Consider the following 20,074-nt stretch of genomic DNA (forward strand, 5'->3'; position numbering starts at 1 on the left):
TCTTTTCTCAGATGGGGCTTCCCTGATTTCCTTTGGAAAACAGGCAAGAGGGTTGTCCTGATTTTTAGCCTAGATATGCTTTTACTTAATCAAAACATCTTTGCTAAAATGTGCATGTTTGTCTTCCTATTGATAACAATTTCAAAGCCAAGTTATAAATAGGCCCCTGGAAACTGTCTTTATACAGGAAATAAAGAGAGAGTCTAAATTCCTTTGGTGCTGGCAGACATCACAAAACTCCAGTAACAAGTTTATAATATCAAAAGTATTTAAAACATTTTGTACCGTCAACCCTTTCCTCACCCTTTCTTTGCCTCCATTGCTCAGGAGATATTCCAGTCTCTTAATTAGCTAATATACTTACTAACTAGATAATCATCTGCAGATTAATTTTCCATTTCACAAAGTGTAATTAAAATGTAAATCAATAAAGTGCAGTTGTGTATGGTTATATTATAGCTTTTATTTAAAAAAAGCAGTCTAATCAGAACTGAATTAAAGCAGTAATTTTTAATGCATTTAATATTGTTGCAAAGGTTTTGGCATTTACTTGAAGGTCATACTAATTTCCACATTAAAACTGGGTTATTGGATAAAATATCCATTCAATAAATGTAACTTTTTAGCACACTATAGCTGCGTCTACACGTGCACGCTACTTCGAAGTAGCCGCGCCAACTTCGAAATAGCGCTCATCACGGCTACACGTGTTGGGCTCTATTTCGAAGTTGAAATCGACGCTAGGCGGTGAGATTTTGAAGTCACTAGCCCCATGAGGGGATGGGAATAGCGCCCTACTTCAAAGTTGAACGTCGAAGTGGGGCACGTGTAGACGATCCGTGTCCCACAACATCGAAATAGCGGGGTCCGCCATGGCGGCCATCAGCTGAGGGGTTGAGAGATGCTCTCTCTCCAGCCCCTGCGGGGCTCTATGGTCACTGTGGGCAGCAGCCCTTAGCCCAGGGCTTCTGGCTGCTTCTGCGGCAGCTGGGGATCTATGCTGCAGGCACAGGGTCTGCAACCAGTTGTCAGCTCTGTGTATCTTGTGTTGTTTAGTGCAACTGTGTCTGGGAGGGGCTCTTTAAGGGAGCGGCTGGCTGTTGAGTCCGCCCTGTGACCCTGTCTGCAACTGTGCCTGGCATCCCTATTTCGATGTGTGCTACTTTGACGTGTAGACGTTCCCTCGCTGCGCCTATTTCGATGTTGGGCTGAGCAACGTCGAAGTTGAACATCGACGTTGCCGGCCCTGGAGGACGTGTAGACGTTATTCATCAAAATAAGCTATTTCGATGTTGGCTGCACGTGTAGATGTAGCCTATGTCTGCCAAGGGTGCTGTTAATGTGGACACAGCTTATACTGGCAAAGATTGACTTTTGTTTATCCCAGCCCTTCCAGAAAAATAACTCAGATCAGCAAAATTGCAGTTTTGCTTTTATAATTGCATCTGTACTGGGAGCTTTTGCCAGCCCTACTCTGGAAGTCACAACTCCGCTTCACTACTTTCTGTCAGACCCAGCTATTTTCTGAAGTTTGTAGTACAGGTTGAAACTCTGTAGTCTGAAACTCTCTCATTTGGCAACATCTGTAATCCAGCATGATTTTAGTTAGCCATATGGCCACTTATCATGGGTGGGGCCAAGTTTCCTACAGTCCCATAAAGTTTGTTTCCAGCCACCACTCCTGGCTCTCAGTGTTCTGTGCTATTGTTTGGCTGTGGTCCCCCAAATTCTCTCATCCAGCACTGGTCAGGTTACCAAGGTGCCAGATTAGAGAGCTTCAGCCTGTATAGACCTAATCTCTAACTCTTTGCTATGGGATCCAATGGGAAGTCTCAGCACCCCACACTATCAGGCATACCACTAGGCCCCTGTATAGAAAACAAACATTGCCTTTTGGAGGGGAGCCAGGCCATCAGTCATTCAAAATGGATGTTCCTAGATAGTTGACTTGATAATTTCTCCATGACAGTTGGAAAGTCCTCACAAGCAAGTTTATACATGTTTTCAACATGTGATATAAAATAGAGTCTATAAATTCAAATAGATATGTTACATCTGATTTCAAACACACAGATCTTTGAGACATTAGGAGGCAGGATCTTCATGGAATACAGTTCTAATTACTGTAGTACCAAATCTAAATCAATTAATACATTTATATAGCAATTTTAAGAAAATAAAAATACTTAGCCACATGAAGAAAGTTTTGAAGTCCTGAAAAAGCTTTAAATCCCTTTAGTTTTCATTGATATAATGGCTCTTTCCAGTGAAGTCTAGAATTCCAAATAATGTTGATATATTGGCTCACTTAGGAAAGCATTGTTAGCAGCTGATTGCTTATATAATCTTCCCCAGCAATTTTAGATTGTCCTGGTTTTGTTACAAGAAAGGAATATAGACGGTTTTACTTTAATTTGGCTCATTAATTTCCCTAAGTCATTTGGACAGGGAGGTACTTAAGCAGCCTCCTAAGCAGTTTGAATGAGATACTATTTCTAAAGCACCTCAGTTGAGTGCTTCTTATTCTAAGGTTTAAGGCTTTCATTGGAAATAGACTATACTACCCGTGAAAGATTTATGCCTGTATGAACAGGGAGCAATAATGTAACCAGGTATGGTAGGTTTATATAATCATAAAAGATGGGACTTACCAAAAATTGTGGTTAAAAATGATCAAAACACCACTGCTAATTGTTTTATCATTAACATCAAATTAAAACTAATTACCTGATAATCACAGAATCAGGTCTGATGTTCCATTTCCAATCTGTGATGTTGTTAAAGACTGCTGTGAGCAAAGAGAATATTCTTCTGCCATGCATGAGAGAAATAAATGATTGGTGAGAATTCAGTATGTTGTATCTTTAATATTTCTTTTGGATGTTCTCATTTGTTCGTGAAGTGGTGGGATTAATAATAATTTCCCCTTGTTTGCTAAAAGATATTGTGTTCAGAAAAGTGTGGACAAACACCGCATTGCAACTGAGCGGTAAAAAGACATGATCAAGCATATCTCCCTGAAATTCTGAGAACCGTAATAATAAAGGAGGTAGATATGAACTGCAAAATCCTTCTCTCTTCTCAATTTTATCTTTTCAGAAAGAAAAAGACGTATTTGCCACAGCAACAAAGTAAATCCAGAATCAGAATCTTGACGCATTTTTTGTAATGCCTCTTTCAGTCTTGTTTTGATCTTTTTCCACAGACTGCATATTTTGTTAAGAGCTTTCTGTATGAAGAATTTGAACTCCCTGTCTCAAAGTGATTTCTGATGGCCTGATTCTAGTTTGTGTGAGTGATCACATTGTCATAAATATTGAGATTTCTTCTTTCACTTACTTCAGTGGGACTATTCAGGAGAGTAAAAGATTGCAGTTTTGAGCAACTTGGCCCATTGATATCAACAGGAGTTTGATATTTGATATCCTTGAGGATGTCAGCCCCGGTGTCTTTTTTTTTTTTAAATAAAATTTAATAAACCCAGATGGCCAGACTGTCTCTTGAGCTCAGGGTCTTTCACGCTAATGCCAGACAAAGAGCCCACATTCAAAGCAAGACTAGTTTTAGGCGTGGAGAAGCAGTACAGTCAGCCTAGGTGCCAACTTGCAGGTGGTACTACATTGCTGCATCTCTAGGCTTTTATTGCACATTGATTAGTTGTTTTCATTCATTTGCTCAGAAGCAACAAAAATGTTTTCTGCTCAGTAGTGGGTGGTAGAGTGGCTAGGCCTCTTTCTGATCCTGATTCTAGCCACAAATGGCCAGTAAATCCCCTGAAAAGATTAGCTTAAGGCATATTTTGTTGGCATCAAGCTGGCTCTGGTGCCAGCTGTGCTCTGTTTCTCTTGCAGAGTATGTTGGAAGGTAGGGAATGAGAAAAAGCATGGCAGAGCTATTCTGGGCTTTAGTTATCCTCCATTATAGACCTTAGTGTATGATGGGACTATCATAGATTTGCCTCCATCATCAGGAATTTGAAATCAGATTCCTGTCAAGTTCTCTCCTTGGCTGTAATGTCCCTTGCATCCAGTGGAGTTTGGATACGGAGGTGAAGGTAGTTGGGAACATTTTGCTATTTTGTTTTCTTACTTATGTCCTTTTAGTGAATTATTCATCTGCAACCACAATTCATTAACTTCATGTTCTTGCTGATTTTTGAAATACGGAGCTTTGAAATAGTGTTTCACTTTTAACAACTAAAGTGAAATTTCAAGTACAGGGAATTTGAGGTGACAGTGTTTGTAACAACTCGTATGGTCACATAGTTGCAGTTAACTTTATATATGCTCCATGCAGAACAGAACTCCTAAACCAAAGTCATGGATTAAATACAGACAGTTGAACAAATGGGATTAAAATTTTGCAATAAATCTTCCTTCACCACCTTCAGTGTGGTTTCCTGCTGTGTATTTAATGTGTTTAGGAACCCAAATATTTTGCATATATAAACTTGTAAATGTCACTTCTAGCTCAACATGTGATTATTTCCATGGCTTGAAATTTCACGTAGAATTAACATGCCACCAATTGTTAGCAACTGAAGCTTGTGGTGAAAATAAACAGAACATAGCCAGAATGCTACAGTCACAGGCCATGGAAAACATGTTGCCTCCTAAGAGGAGATTTCCTTTGAAAATCAGCTGTACCCTCAAATAGCAACACTATATTTTTGGTTAAATAGCTATTATTTTTTCCTAGCTGGGCACAATTAAAACTGCTCATTCAATCTCAATTAATGATGATTAACTAGACAGGCTGTGATACTTTCAGCATGCCAATCCCCCCTGGTTCAATCCATGTCTGCACTGGGCGCAGCTCCCAGGCACTTTCTGCTATTTTAAAAGCCCTCCTGCTATTTTAAAATTCCCAACAAATGACATGTAATGCAATTATCACTGTGGCATAAAAATAAACAATTATGCGTCAATGTTCATTTTGTACGTGTTTTGTACAGATAAAAAGGGAACACAATCAAGATTGGGATGAGTCGTCAGACAATTATGCATTTAAGTAATTAAAACTATCATCCACTACACTGAATGCTCTCAAAATTTCCACATAATTAATGTCATACTTGTCCAGAATGAGATTTTTTCCTCAATGAGAAACAATTTTTTTCCAAAGTTGAAAATTAAGCATCCTGGGTTTAACAACATACCCTTCTCTCCCAGTTCCCTCTCCCCACATCTGTAAATTGTCTTCTAAATGAATGTGGGTTTAAAAGTAATATTTTAGTGAGAAATTTTCACAATGTATGTCCCAATTCTATTCCAATGTGGCCAGCAAATGGCTATACCCAAGACAAATAGCATCTTCTGACCTAAAGAGCACGAGGGAATATAAATCTGCATGAAGAAATGAAGGATGTTGGCTTCTTTGTCAGAATATAAATACAATTTTTGATTGAGAAATCTATTTTCTCCTTGGCTGGTTTTTACTTGGAATATATCACAGGCATAAAGGTGCTCAGGACAAGTTACACACTCTAAAAGACTGATTGCAGAAATGGGGCTTGTTCATACAGCATGGAGCTGATGAATAGGAGGCCTGTAGTTTTATACTGGTCCACTGATGCTTAACAAGTTTTAATTTCTGGACAGGTGTCAGATGCTGCCTCCACATTTAATGTTTAAAGCAGTTGCACTTTGAAAAAGTGTAAATCCTTGTTAATGTTGGGAACACGTGGGACCTTACCCACTCAGAAATATGTTCAGGTGTATTCTAAGACCCAATTCACTCCGTAGCTTCTGAGACCTTATCCACTTTGTTCCTAAGAACTCATCTGGATATTGAACTTCATCACTCAGGCATCTTTATTTGGCATGCAGCAAATCTAAGCTGAGTGGGTATAGGCATACCACACATCCAACCCCCAAGGTCTTCCATCAGTTTGTAGCCACCTCTTACTCAGGAAACTCCCAGCAACTGCATAGAGAAGAAAGGAAGGAGGCCTATGCCATCCAGAAGTGTGAGAGAAGCAAGTCAAGGTTCCTATCCATACCAGTCCAACCAAAGTCCAGGAACAGAAGCACAGCATCAGAACTTCTATCTTCACCTAACCTATGCAAAGAACTGCAGAAATTTTGGCAGAAGAGTAGTGGAGCCAGAAGCAAACTGTGCCTCCTTGGCCGTGTCTACACGTGCACGCTACTTCGAAGTAGCCGCGCCAACTTCGAAATAGCGCTCGTCACGGCTACACGTGTTGGGCTCTATTTCGAAGTTGAAATCGACGCTAGGCGGTGAGATTTTGAAGTCACTAGCCCCATGAGGGGATGGGAATAGCGCCCTACTTCAAAGTTGAACGTCGAAGTGGGGCACGTGTAGACGATCCGTGTCCCACAACATCGAAATAGCGGGGTCCGCCATGGCGGCCATCAGCTGAGGGGTTCAGAGACGCTCTCTCTCCAGCCCCTGCGGGGCTCTATGGTCACTGTGGGCAGCAGCCCTTAGCCCAGGGCTTCTGGCTGCTGCTGCAGCAGCTGGGGATCCATGCTGCATGCACAGGGTCTGCAACCAGTTGTCGGCTCTGTGGATCTTGTGTTGTTTAGTGCAACTGTGTCTGGGAGGGGCCCTTTAAGGGAGCGACTTGCTGTTGAGTCCGCCCTGTGACCCTGTCTGCAGCTGTTCCTGGCACCCTTATTTCAATGTGTGCTACTTTGGTGTGTAGACGTTCCCTCGCAGCGCCTATTTCGATGTGGTGCTGCCCAACGTCGAACTTGAATGTCGACATTGCCAGCCCTGGAGGATGTGTAGACGTTATTCATCGAAATAGCTTATTTCAATGTCGCTACATCAAAATAAGCTATTTTGATTTAGCGTGCATGTGTAGACGTAGCCCTTATGTCCTGACTACTGGCTATACAAGTAGTTACCATAGTGCCTAGATAAACTCACAGTGGGCAGAGAAGTTGGACTTTCAGAACAGATTATCTAGTTCTTGTACAGTCCATATGGCACTATCGATAAATCTGTTGGGCCAATAATCATAACAAAATATATGGAGATACACAACTCATAGAGTTGGAAGAGACCTGGGGAAGTCATCAACTCCAGTCCCCTGCCCTCTTGGCAAAACCAAATGCCATCCCTGACAGATTTTTTTCCCCATTTATTTGGCCCAAGCATCTTGGCCTCCTCAAGGATTGAATTTACAACTGTGGGTTTAGCAAGCCAATGCTCAAACCACTGAGCCATCCCTCCCCCCTAGTTGTTAGTCAGACCTGTCATAAAGGCAGTGGGATGACTCCCATTTATAATATTAAGAAGTTGTGTGACAGAGCATACCTGGTCCTTCACACCCAGTGGTTGGTAACTCTACGGTATTTCACCTATGGAAGGATCAGCAAAGGTTGGTCCTCCAGGCCTGCTTAGAAGGGCTGCATGGAAACTCCCAGTCAGCCTAGCATACTCATATGAAAAAGAGTTGCACGGCCTGAGCATTTCATTTCCTGCCTGAAGTTAAAGAAGGGGGCTCTGCTCTGGCCCAGGAATTTGCTAGGCTGCATATGCCAAACCTGGGACTGAGACACCATGACAATTCTAACCTTAAGGTGGAGACAGAGGGATCAGGAAGAACAAGATGCAGATAATGGAGCAGCACCCAGTTAAAGGAAGTACCATGCAGCTGCTGTTTATAAGTCTCTGATTTAGAACTCTGAATAATGGGTGGTCCTGGGCTCTTCCATGAGCAAAAGTGGCCTGAGCAGAGATAGCAGAGAAGGCTACTTTCGAAGTCCAGGTGGTTAAAAATGCAAATCTGTTTAAGGAATCCTGCATCTTTTGAGTCTGTGAAGAACAGAGAACACATTACTACTTTTTACATTAAAGGACTGACAAGGACATCTAAAAATTAGGGTTGTGTTTCCCAAGACATAGACAGGGACCATCATTATTGTTTAATCAACTTTCAGTATGTTATCCATGAGCTAACTTAACTTTGCTATTTATAGCCTTGCTGAAATAAACATGGAGTCCATGTCTACACTACACAGTTTTGTCCACAGAAGGGGCCTTCTGTCGACAAAACTCAGGGAGCATCTACATACATAAAGGCCGTGGCTACACTAGCACCCCTCTTCTGAAAGGGGAATGCTAATGAGCCACTTTGGCAGATGCTAATGAGGTGCAGTCATGCATATGCAACACCTCATTTGCATAATGTCATCCATGCAAGTTCCAAAAGTGCCACTTTCGAAACGGTCGCCACCAGTTTAGATGGGGGGCCTTTCGAAAGGACTCCCCCAGATTTCAAAATCCCCTTCTTCCCAAAACCAAATGGGAAGAAGAGACTTTCAAAATCCAAGGGGTCCTTTTGAAAGTCCTCCATCTACACTGGCGGCAACCATTTCGAAAGCGGCACTTTTGGAATGCACATAGCCACCATTATGCTAATGAGGCTCTGCATATGCATGGAAGTGCCTCATTAGTATCTGCCAAAGTGTCTCATTAGCATTCCCATTTTGAAAGATGGGGTGCTAGTGTAATCATGGCCAAAGTGTTCTCTCAACAGACTCTTGACAGACCCCTGAATTTACCTCAACTGTGTTAACCTTCTCAGCTTTGAGGAATAACACTCTGTCGACAGAGTTCTGTTGACAAAAGTGCAGTGTATACACTTCTGTAAGAAGAGAGGGCTTCCAGTTCATCGGGCAGCCCAGTTTTCAGAGCTTCTGAGCTATGTCTAAACTAGAAGCATCTATCAACAGAAGTTACTGTTGACAGGGAAATCTTGACAGAACCTCTGTCAACAGATATCAGAGAGGTAGCTGTGTTAGGCTACGTCTACACGTGCACCCAACTTCGAAATAGTTTATTTCGATGTTGCGACATCGAAATAGGCTATTTCGATGAATAACGTCTACACGTCCTCCAGGGCTGGCAACGTCGATGTTCAACTTCGACGTTGCTCAGCCCAACATCGAAATAGGCACAGCGAGGGAACGTCTACACGCCAAAGTAGCACACATCGAAATAAGGGAGCCAGGCACAGCTGCAGACAGGGTCACGGGGCGGACTCAACAGCAAGTCGCTCCCTTAAAGGGCCCCTCCCAGACACACTTTCATTAAACAGTGCAAGATACACAGAGCCAACAACTAGTTGCAGACCCTGTATATGCAGCACGGACCCCCAGCTGCAGCAGCAGCAGCCAGAAGCCCTGGGCTAAGGGCTGCTGCCCACGGTGACCACAGAGCCCCGCAAGGGCTGGAGAGAGAGTATCTCTCAACCCCCCAGCTGATGGCCGCCATGGAGGACCCCGCTATTTCGATGTTGCGGGACGCGGATCGTCTACACGTCCCTACTTCGATGTTGAACGTCGAAGTAGGGCGCTATTCCCATCCCCTCATGGGGTTAGCGACTTTGACGTCTCGCCGCCTAACGTCGATTTCAACTTCGAAATAGCGCCCAACACGTGTAGACGTGACGGGCGCTATTTCGAAGTTACTGCCGCTACTTCGAAGTAGCGTGCACGTGTAGACGCAGCTTTAGTCTGTAATCTTGTGGCACCTTATAAACTAACAGATATTTTGGAGCATAAACTTTCATGGACAAAGACCTGTTTCGTCAGATGCATGAGTAGGCGGGGTGGTTTAAGAGGGGTAGTTAAAGAGTGGGGTCCCAGTAAGAGGGAGGGCCAGAGCTGACAAGGTCTATTCAGCAAGGTAGAAATGGCCCATTATCAATAGTACGTATCAAAAGAGGAAAAAACAAGTCAGATCAGACAGGGGGATATGACCCCTTGTTAGAGTCTAATGGAGAGATATTAACACCCATGGCAGAGAAGCTGTTTTTGTAAGCTGCAAGCCACTCCAAGTCGCTATTTAATCCTTGGTTAATGGAGTCAAATTTGCAAATAAATTGCAGCTCAGAGATTTCTCTCTCCATTTGATTTTTGAAATTTCTTTGTTTCAGGACTGCCACCCTTAAATCTGATACCGAGTGTCCAGGGAGATTGAAATGTTCCCCCACAGACTTCTGTACATTACCATTCCTGATGTCTGATTTATATCCATTTATTCTTTTACAGAGAGACTGTCCAGTTTGGCCGATGTAAATTGCAGTGGGGCATTGCTGGCACATGATGGCATATATTATATGAGTAGATGTGCAGGTAAAGGAACCCCTGACGGTATGGTTGATGTTAGGTCCTGTGATGATGTCAATGGTGTAGATATGTGAGCAGAGTTGGCAGCAAGGACCATGGCAGGGGCTGGTTCCAGGCCTAGAGCCACTGGTTTGTGATTTGCAGTGGCTGGTGAAGATTTGTTTAAGATTGTCAGGCTGTCTGTAAGCAAGGACAGGCCTGCCTCCCAAGGTCTGTGAGAGTGAAAGATCATTATTCAGGATGGGTTGCAGATCACTGATGATGTGTTGGAGAGGCCTTAGGTGGGGGCTGTATGTGATGGCCAGTGATGTTCTCCTGTTTTCCTTGGTAGGCCTGTCTTGTAACAGGTGGCTTCTGGGTACCCGTCTGGCTCTGTTTCCTCACTTCCCTTAGGTGGCTATCGTAGTTTGAGGAAAGCTTGGTAAAGGTCTTGTAGATGTTTGTCTCTGTCTGATGGATCAGAGCAAATACAGGTGTACCTTAGTGCCTGGCTGTAAACAATGGATTGTGCAGTGTGCCCTGGATGGAAGCTGGAGGCGTGTAGATAAGCATAGCTGTCTGAGGTATAGAGCAGTATTTATGTGACCGTTGCTTATCTGCACAGTAGTGTCCAGGAAGTGAATCTCTTGTGTGGACTGGTCCAGGCTAAGGTTGATGATGGGGTGGAAATTGTTGAAATCACAGTGGAACTCTTCAAGATCCTCCTTCCCATGGGTCCAGATGATGAAGATGCCATCAATGCAGCGCAGGTAGAGGAGGGGCACTAGGGGATGAGAACTGAGAGAGTGTTGTTCCAGGTCAGCCATAAAAATGTTGGCACACTGTGGGGCCATGTGGGTGCCCATAGCAGTTCCACTGATTTGAAGGTATAGTTTGTCCTCAAATCTGAAATAGTTGTGGGTAAGGACAAAGTCACAAAGCTCCACCACCATTTGTGCCCCGTTCTCATCAGGGATAATGTTTCGAACAGCTTGGAGCCGATCTTCATGTGACATTGGTGTAAAGGGCCTTTACGTCCATGGTGTCCAGGATGGCGTTTTCAGGAAGGTCACCAATGGATTGTAGTTTCCTGAGGAAGTCGGTGGTATCTCAAAGAAAGCTGGGTGTGCTGGTAGCATAGGGTCTAAGTAGAGAGTCCACATATCCAGACAATCCTGTGGTGAGGGTGTCAATGCTTGAGATGATGGGGAATCCGGGATTCCCAGTTTTATGGATCTTGGGTAGCAGATAGAGTAAACCTGGTTTGGGTTCAAGGGGTGTATCTGTGTAAATCTGTTCCTGTGTTTTTATAGGGAGGGTCTTGAGCAGATGCTGTAGTTTCTTTGTGTATTCGTCAGTGGGATCCTTGAACAGAGGCTTGTAGAATGTCAACAGATGGCACCTACATGCAACTTGCTCTGTTGACAGAAAACTGCCAGACTGCACTCCCTCTGGTGCCAGAAAGCAGAATGGCAGCTCTTCAAAGAGGGCTGCCATTCCTCTCAGCTGAGGGGAATAAAGTGATTTTGAAATGCGCAGGGTCCTTTCGAGAAGGACCCCCATGTAGCTGCGCCAAGCTGGGTGCATTAGAAAGTGGCACTTTCAAAGCACTGTAGCCGGAAGCATCCTAATGCTAATGAGGCACTAAATATTCAATTCAGCGCCTCATAAGCATTCTTCGATATGGCCGTTAGCATGGTCATTTCAAAGTTTTGTCTTAGTGTAGACACAGCCTAAGTGTGTAGATGCTCCCTGAGTTAAGTCGACAGAAGGCCCCTTCTGTCGACAAAACTCTCTAGTGTAGAACCAGCCCTGGTCAGCCATTCTGTTGAGAGATGGTAGGGCAGGCTGGCTGTCAACAAAACAGGTTGCTCTTTCGATCTTCTTTTATGTGTAGATGCACTCTGTTGACAGATAGTTTGTTGACACAATTCTGTCGATAGATGCTTCTAGCATAGACGTAGCTGAAATGAATGATCTTATCTCTAAGCACTGCACCTTTGAGAAGTCTGGAATTAGAGTCTTTCCTTTCTAATAATCTATAGTGGGAAAAATAATCTTGGTATGCTGTGATAAACATACAGTCCATTAGCAAGTATATATCTATATCTCTATATCTATAGATATAGATATATATATATACTGCTAATAGTTCAGAATGACATCATTATGAATAATGCTGTTGAACAATATCCTTCGTGATCATTTTCATAAGCTTCAGTGACCATCCTATTCAACAGCAGTGTTTTGCACTCATACACAATGGTATGTGAACTGAGAAACACTGCTTTCTCCAGGATCTTGTCTTCAAGGTATTTTCCCACCCTGAATTCATTACAAGTGTGGGTCAGCTAAAACAGACTATAGCAAACTTTATTTCACAGCAGTGGGGATGGCTGACCACTCAATAGACAGCTATTCATGATTTGTCTAACTGATTGATGATAATTTTAATAATCTAGGATATTTCTCCTCATCACTGTTTCATAGAAGTTAGCGGATAACAATACAGCACTTCATACTGAAGAGTTAGGGATGTTGCCAAACTAGTTATGATGGAAAAAAATTATAGATATTAGTTCACAAAAGTGCTTTTTAATTTTAGCAACTGAGTTAGTATAATATGAATTTTGCAGTTTATCAAAGTGTTCTTTGAATTCCATAGAATAAACATACGTCACCGAAAATTCTATAGAATATAGCTGTATGTACATGACAACATACGAAGTGTCATATGTCAACGTTGACATCAGTGTAACAGCAATGGAAAGATTGTTTACCCAGAATCAAATCATCTCAGAGAGCATAAACCAGAATTTTCCTCTAAATTTCCATTTGTTAGTGTTCCCTGTATTAAAAGGAAAAAGAAGCAACAACATTTTTGTATCCTAAATAGTTATTCACAGCACTTCTAACATCAACTAAATGTCAGATTGCTATTCCTCAGGATGATTGATATTTAGTTCAGTTCATTAAGTAGTAAGCATAGATCCAAATTAAAACCCTTCATTCTAAATGCCCTTATAATTTGCAGTCATATAACCCAGATTCAATTTTTTCTGCTGGAATTTCTATTAGGCACCAAACTATGCCACCTTAGGGTTTGGTTCTTCTAGAGTTTAAGCAACAAATGCACATAAAATTGACTCATCTGTTGGACAATCAGGCTCCAGTCATAGAAGCAGCCATACAACTTTGGGGATTTAATTGCATTCTAGTCTGTCCCATGCATCATAATTGTGCAATCATCATTTGTCAGCCTAACATCTGAGTCAAATTACACTCTCTAAGCATGTAACTTTGTAAAATGAGTAAACTTGGTATGAAATATATTGATAGAAAAATAGTTTGAATTTTCAAATGAGCACTCAAATTAGGCATGCAAATCCATGCATAAAGTTAGCATCTGCTGGGATATGCACATAGGATACGTACAGCCCTGGCCTGTACATACTTTGGCCCCTTTCATCTTGCGAGATGGTGGTTAGCGGCAGAGGTGAGGATACACATTGGATAATATGAAAGTTTGGATTTAAGTATGGAGTCCTGAGATGCCATTTTTACAAATTTTCTTTCCATTTTTCTTTGGCCCCTATTCTGCAATGAGATCCGTGTGGATAAACTCCTTGCAGACGTCACAAAGGGCCTTACAAAGGTGGATCCGGTTGTAGGAATGTAGGCTTTGCTACCACATTTTATGTTTTTTAACTAGTGCCAGGAAGAAGTCTGGTGAATTAGCTAAAATCTAGCCATAACATCTAGAGATTAGAGTTGAGAATAAAGCTCCACATATTGTTTCAACTCAACAACTCTTTCAATACCAGCTTTGAAATGAGACTATTTCACATCAATTTGTTCTACTACAAACGGAACTAATTTGATTGAGTTTTTATTTATTTTTATGGAAAAGAGATTAAGGTTTCTGATCATATATGGTAAAAACTCATTAGCTATGAAGCCGTCTGCTTTTATTGCATCTCTGGGAAGGAACGGGCTCTTGGTACCTCACACCTGTAAACGTATTTTGTCTGACTCCTCATTTTCTTCTCTAATTACTTCTTGATCGTGGGGTAAATTCTCTAAGCTGCAGCGGAAAGGAAATCGTTGTCTTTTTATCCTTTCAGTGGGGATTTCATTCCACTTGTTTACTGATGTGTGTGGCAGACTGAATAAAATGATTCCTAATTAGCATATATGAAATAATCATTGGTCTATCTGGAGTCATAATTAATGCATTAGGAAGAATTTACTGAGTGTCAAGGAGAAAGCCATTAGCATAAATGAGCTTATTTTAGATGGGCTGCAATTGACAGAATACTTTCCAGTAAGAATGTTTACCGAAATTAAGCAATAATAACATATCAATTTACTAAGAACCATTAGCAAGCATGATTTGAACTATTAACTTTTGCAACTAAGCTCCATTTCTTCCCTTTAAACACCTAGCTACCCAAAGTATATTGCTGGCATCTTAATACACTTAAGCCACTTCAGACAAACGTTGAAACAAAGTCTCTTGTTAACTTCACATTTGCTTAAGCTCTAATTTAACATTTTCATGGACCCTGAGAGAGCAGATACTGCTTGAGTCTTAAATTCACTGTATATGATAAACATGAAGCTTCATTGCTTACAAAATATGCTCCTTCTGAGAATATAACCTGTAAACAAAGGCAAAATATCATGTTCATCCTCAAACAAATTAATGTATCTAAATAATTTTCACTTCTGTACTTCCACTACCTAAGAGATGAAGTGACAAAGCTGGTCATGAGCTTTGAAAATTATCATTCCTCTTATCATACAGCTTGTCTGCAGGTGCGGAGCCTAATTTGGCAAAATGGGTAACTTGCAGGTAGATTTTAATTTCAAGACAAAAAACAAAGAGGAATGCTAACCCTAAAAAGTTAAGAGGCTAGCTTCCTGAAAACACCATATGTTGATACACACCAAGCAGGACATAATTTCAAATGATCTAAACAGGTGTTATGCACATAAGCACATACACATCTTGCTTTTCTTGAACCACTTTTCTTCAGCTACGACATTGTAAAAAGATCAGGCCTAATTCTTATCTCTCTTATGCCAACATGTTGGTAGGTTTATGCTAGTTCTACATTGGTGTAACTCCCATGACTTAAGAAGGATCAGAATGAACTCCAGCTCAGGCAATATTGCCACAACGTAATTAGTCTGTGTCCCAGATCATCTCAGCTTCTATAGTTTAAACCTTGAGTAATGCCACTGAAGTTATGGAAAACCAGTGTACGTTCAAGATGAACCACAGTGAGGAAATAGTCCACATGCAGATTGCAATGATCCATCTGATATCTCTTCCATTGGTCTCATCTTCTTTATATTTGTGGACTGGGGTAAGGCAGGCATGCTGAGTTTCCTTATGTCACTTGTTTGCTGGAGTTTTTGCTTTGGGTTTTTTCTAGTGATATTTAAACTAAAGCATTAAGACTGATATATGGAGTGCAGTACATGAGTGATGCTGTTGGAAATTATAGCCTATGCAGATCACAGAGGTCTGTAGCTGTAGGAAGCATAGACTTTCCCTAGTTAAATTTAGAACTAATAATTGTTTAGTCAGTCATTACTCTATTTTGGTGCTTGGTCAAATGCATTGCAGGATCAATAGTAACATGACCTGGGAAGATATATTGACAAGATCTGTTTTTATAGCTAGAAAAGCCAATATACTGATTATAAAAATAGTGACTTTCTGAAGTGGGAAAGCCTGGGGGGAGTGGAGGAGAAGAAAATTAATCATGCTAAATGATATTATATATAGTTCAAATTACTATAGAAATTTAATTTATTTTATAGGGCCATTGCACAGGTTAAAGAAGATCAAAAAGCAAGGGAACATTGCAAGATAGAAAGTCATGGTACTGGTGTGTGTGTGGAGTGGGGAGGAATCCTATTTTACTCTATCGAGCTTCTTTTATTGCATTCATGGATATAATACATTTAGCAATAAAATTTTTTCTGACCTTTTCTGATCAAGCTGGGAGACTTGATACAGTGAGGGTGTATATGTGGAATGATTGAGCTATTTTATTTGTGCCTGAACTGGAGCATCTCCGCCTCAGAATTACACGCAAACCATTTTAAGTGATGCTAAAGAATACCAGGCCTTGCACTGACACTTGGACCCTGTGATAAATGGTGTAGCAGAATAAGGCTATTGCCTCCAGAAAGGTCAGTGGCCAAAGAACCGATTAGCAGGGCAGCTGCTTATTGAAACCCATTAGTGTGATGGAATAAAAAATTTGCTTCATTTTTCTTTTGCACATCTGAGCTGTAAAATAAGCACCAAGAAGATGGAACAATCCATTGGTCTGATCCAAGCCAAAAAAAAGATCATCTTAAGTTGTTCAGCAGTGGAAAACTCAAGGGTGATAAATCCCATTAAGTGGGAGACTATCATTATCCTGCAGGGACAATACCCAATCCCTGTAAAATCCAGCAGCCACAAAATGTATTCCCTGTTCTAGGCTGTTCTTACACCTTCAAAGGAAGGCTACTTTTTAAGCAATCTATGTAGTATGGAATTTTCCATCTTCCTCAGTAAAAGTCAGAGGTCTTGTCAGTATATGGCATGTAGGCTCAGAAAACAAACTGGGGTTAACAAACAATGAAAGCGTACTCCTCTTACATCCCACTGTGGACAATAAGCAGTCTGAATGTCAATCATACAAGAAAGAAATTTAGAGAAAACATGTGTCCTCATGTCACTCTGGCTGACAGCTCTATTTCAGAGTTTAACCAATGAGGTGAAGTTGTCAGACTGTTTTTCCTCGACATTCATTTTGTCTGCCTATCAAACTGGCCTCTTGAGTAGGTATCCTGAAGGTAAGAGAGCATCCACCTCCTGCCAGAAGCAGAACTGAAGTGGAAATAGAGGATTCCTTCAGGCACCTTTGGGAGAGGAACAGGAAGCAAGCCTGCACACCAGACAGCTGGGTAAGACTGTAGGTACTGATACGGGTTGCACGGCCTGCAGCACCAAGAGGGGATCAGGCCTAAAAGTGCTGGAGCAAGGGAGAGTGTATTTCCTATGCTGACTTGCAACAGATTCGTGATTTCTTAACACAGAGCAGGCACATTACCTGAAATTTAAAAACACAAAAACAGAAAACCCAACACTTTGAACAGAGCGTTAAGTATTTACTTGTAAATATTTAAACACAGTACAAAACAAGAATACTGGAAGCAAGTATTAAACTTTTATACAGAATGATTTCACCTTATCACTGCTTTACATTAGCTTCTGCAGGCACAAGCCTGTGTGCAGTGGATTGACCATTGTAGCAGATGGCCCTGCTTTTGTGCCAGTGGAATGCTGGGCTTTTTTGGGCAAGGGGAAGGCCTAGTTAGAGGGAGATTGCAGTTGAGTCCATTAACTTCTAGCTTGAGGTACTAAAAGTCTTAGTGTGAAAGGAGGGCTTTCCTGCTAGGAAACACAGCCTGCTTTCCTCCAAGCCAAACCTTTGGCACAACAAAGTGCAATTTTTAACCTTGATTAGTGGGGTAAATCCAAAGTCTCAAGTAAATAGAAGTAGCAGCTGAAGGAGGATGGGAACAGAACTTACTAAAAGTAGAAGGAAGGTCCTGAAACACCCTTATTTTGCTGCCGCAGTGTAAAAGCTGGGAGAGTAGTACCTCCCTCACTCCCTTTCTCATTTCAGTACTGTAGTGAGCTCTTTCTATCCTTTTTTTAACCTCTGGAACTTTGTCTTAGGCATTTCTCATCTTCAGCTTTTATGACTTTGGTTGACTCAACATCCCCCTCCTTTAATGTCAAGTCATGAACTTTTAGCCAGTGTTCGGTATGTAGGATTCTGTTAGGATACCTAGTGTGAGAATGAAATTTGCAATTGTACACTTTTTATTGCATACCAGCATCCTTATTAGTCCCCATTTTCAGAAAGCATCTGGCAATTTTTCATAGCATATCTGTTTCTTTAATGTTTTCCGATGCCCTGTTTTTAAGCATATCTGACTTTGCTGCCAAAATCGACGGTGACAGGTGTGGAGAATTATCCTCAGAAAACAGATCTACTTCACAAGGGCTGTTACATTTCAAAGGCAATATTAAATGTTTTAGTTTGGAAAACGATGGCATCAAGCATCACTTATGGGAAAGCCAAACTGTGCTATTCACTCAGATGCCCTTACCTGGGCTAGTACAATGTTGCAGCAAAACTGGGGAAGCTCTAGGAGTTTTTAAATGTCTCCAGGACTCAGGACTAGAGCCCCTGTGAAAATGAAGTATACAGTACTTCCCCTTCTGCTGGCTAATGTGAACAGGGACCATTACTGGGCTCCTTCTCTGTCCTGTCACCCAGAAGGCAGAAAATCTAAGGTTTAAGAGAATGCTGAGTCACAGTTGTGCCTACAGACTGCATTGGAATCACAGCAGATGCAAGGTCCTGGTTTTATTGCACTGCACCAAAGGTCAGGTGCTTCTATCTCAGCATCTTCTGCCTATAAAGTACTCAGTAAAGAACTATGCTTTCAAAGCCTGAAGAAAGTTCTGTGGATCTTGAAAATTGTCTTTCTCACCAGCAGAAGTTGGTCCAGTAAAATATATCGTGTCACCCACCTTTTCTCTCTAATGTCCTGGAGCTGATACAGCCTTAACAACACTACAGTTTGAACCTCTGTCATCCAGCTCCCTTGGAACTGGATCAGTACCAGACAAGAGAATGTGCCAGGTCACAGGAGGTCAATATTGTGTAACACATTACCAACACATTACCAACACGTCCACTGCTCACTGGGCTCGTACAAGGCTTTTAGGAGTAAATCACAGGTTAATAACAGCACAGAACAACACTGAGAGCCACGACTGGTGTCTGTGAACAAACTTTATGGAACCACAGGAAACTTGGCCACACCCATGATAGTGGTTATACGTCTAACTAAAATCATGTTGGATTAAGTACGTTGCCAGATGAGAGAGTGCCAGCTTAGACAGTTCCAACATGTAGGCTGTGTCTACACTATGAAGTTCTTTTGAAATATTTTTTGAAAGAAGGGTATCTTTCAAAATATCCAGCAGAACATCTACACACAAAAAACGTTCCTTCAAAATTAAATCGGAAGAATGCGGCCATCCTTTCAAAAATGCTCTTCCACTTCTGTTTCAGGAAGAGCGCCTTTTTTCAAAAGCTTCTTTTGAAAGAAAACAAGCGTATATGCTCTGCGGGCCCTTTTTTTTGAAAGGTGCCTCATGGCACCTGATTTTTCAATCCCTGGCCTGTTCTTGCAAAAGAGCAGGGGCTGTGTGGACACTCTCTTTCAAAAGAGCAGATCACTCTTTTGATCTGCTTTTTTGTGTGTGGATGCACTCTTTCAAAAGAAGTTCTTCCAGAAGAAATCTTCTAGAAGGACTTCTTTTGAAGGATTGCTGTAAGGTATCCGTAGCCATAGCATTTTTTGAAACAGTAAGCTTTGCTAGAGAGAGTGGTCTCAATTGAGTTGCATCCAATTGAGTTTTTGCACTGTTAACTAGTGATGGCATTTGTGCAATATACCATGTATAGATTTTTGTAGGTCTGCCTTTGAACCTTAGCATATTATCTGATTCTGCACTCACTGTACAATTGCAATATAAGAATGTTTTCTGTAATGTAATTCATAAAGTAGCTTATGGCTTCACATAATTAAAATGGCTAAAATGAAACATCAATACTTTGAAATATAAAGTAAACTAAGTAGAAATTCATCAGTGAATGCACTTTAAGAGACAGTGGTAATCTAGGACACGTAAAATACTTGTGCAACCTCAATTAATGCAAGAGGTGAATAAATTAAAAATAACTTATAAATTAGTTGTATCACTGCCATCAAACCGGGTATGATTTGCTCTGCTAACACCTCTTCCAGTGTAATAGTGGATCTGATTGTTACCTCATTTTACTCTTTAGCTGTAGCTGTCCTCACATATGGGTATTTGTGTTATGTAAAATCATTTTACT

This window comes from Carettochelys insculpta, chromosome 6, assembly GCF_033958435.1.
Source record: "Carettochelys insculpta isolate YL-2023 chromosome 6, ASM3395843v1, whole genome shotgun sequence".
Lineage (NCBI taxonomy): Eukaryota > Metazoa > Chordata > Testudines > Carettochelyidae > Carettochelys > Carettochelys insculpta.